The following is a 2,032-nucleotide window of genomic DNA, read 5'->3' on the forward strand; positions in this document are numbered from 1 at the left end:
ATCTTTTAATGTTTAGTATCTGCTGAGTCTGACCCCACATTTATTTTTATTATACCTTTAATTTGTATCTACGTAATGTCAATATGCAATGAGACAAATCTTTTTACAGCTGTAGTTCTTGAAGCAAAGAATCACAAATGGATCAGGCTGAGCTGATTCCAGTAGAATATACCTGCATCAGCCACAATCTCTATCCTTCAGATGAACTCAGATATCCATTATTACAACAAGATTAATGGTTAAAGATGAAGGTTACTACTATTACTACAATCTTTACATTTAATATTAAAGTCACTACAAAATGTATTTAACAAAAAGATAGCTCAATGAAACTTGTGACCCAAGATATACCTGGGACCTCGGCCAAGGTCTGGTCCATATACTTCCACATGTGGAAAGAGTCTGGCTTTTATTCTCTGGCCAGAATTGGTCCAGATGTGGAAGTAGCATCTGACAATTATGTTGTGTATATGGGACAGATTCAGGCTGTGGAACTGGGCCAGAAGCAGATCAGCATACGGCCCAAGTGCGGCCTGGAAAGGTGTTAACCGTGTTAATTTTAGTGTTGCAATGAAACCAGAATTCACCAGCATTTCATTTGGTGAAGTAGTTTTTCTACCCATCGGACTAACACCACTTTGGGAATCATTTTAAAAAGTGATAAACTGACTTTGATGAATTTCAGCACACAGGCAGTGTAGTGTTGATTTTTGCACTTGGAGCCAGACACTGATTACCTTTCCGTGTAGGAGTGCTCATTGATTTCTCTTCATTTATTACATTCTGGTTCAATTAATGAACGACAAGTGGATTACATGAACGCAGGCTGAAAAGAATTGTTTCTGATAGAGATTTGTAAATATATATATATATATATATATATATATATACTAAAACCCAAAAGAAGTTTGTGACACAAAATCAAGTAAAAAAAAATCCATCCAAGCACCTGTGTCAGCAATCACTTATGATCATCATCATCATCATCATCATCATCATCAACCCCCTGCAGACACATTTAAAATTTTAGGCACTTCTAACTATTTTTGAGTTGCACCCCACTGCGTTTAATCCACATATTGATTGTCAAGGTGAAATTAACATAACCTGCCATCGTCATCACCGCCCCCTTATGACAGAGTGATGACTAAAGAGACATTCTTCCTCATGTTTTGTCTGGTAAATGTACAGCCACTTTTTTCTTGGGGGCAGTGAAACATTTACACATAATCCCCAATATGAGACCTTTTGATTTGCTTAGTACAAGAAAAGGTTATTTAAGTTAATTGTTGCAATTGTTTTTTTTACTAAATGAAACTAAGAGTTACACAATGACACCCCAAATACTGCAAAATCACAGTCAGATATTCATTTAGATATTGAAATATTTCCATGACATCAACATTTTACTTGGGACTTGGAAAAAAAGAAAATAAGAAATGAAGTATGATACTGAACTCACAACATTTCTTACAATTAGCGCCTTTAAATCTTTTTTTTTTTTTTTTTGGCCTGGGTTTACTTCTGCATACTCAGAAACGTGTTTTTTGAATGTTATATTAACCAATAAGGATTATTGTTTTTGTTGTTGTTGTCTGTAACAACAGGTGTAGACTAGTTTCTTCTAGTAAGTAGTGGTCAGTAAACAGCTGTTAATGCTAACATTGGCTATGTAGTGATAACAGAACTTACAATTAGCTCCTTTAAACTGATGTGGAGGAGGTAGTGGTGCTGCTCTGAATGAATCAGTACCAGGAGCTGAAACATAACAGAGATTATAACCATTTGTTTTGGGGCCCCAGGTGAGCTGTTTTCAGGAGGGCCCGGGATTTAGACCAGTGCCCCTGCTGTTGCGGTCTGATTGGACCCAAGACTTGTCAGATCTTGTAGATGTTAGAATGATTTTGGTGACATATCTGCCAGCAGCTAATAACAAACCAATTGTCCCCTCCACATCACAGATTCACACAAACTCGGAGATTATGTAACGGAGCTACATTTACAAAAAAAAAAAAAAAAAACAAAAACAGGA

Source organism: Seriola lalandi, unplaced genomic scaffold (assembly GCF_002814215.2).
Source record: "Seriola lalandi dorsalis isolate HSWRI2012SDOR001 ecotype SW California unplaced genomic scaffold, Sedor1 jcf7180002054538, whole genome shotgun sequence".
Classification (NCBI taxonomy): domain Eukaryota; kingdom Metazoa; phylum Chordata; class Actinopteri; order Carangiformes; family Carangidae; genus Seriola; species Seriola lalandi.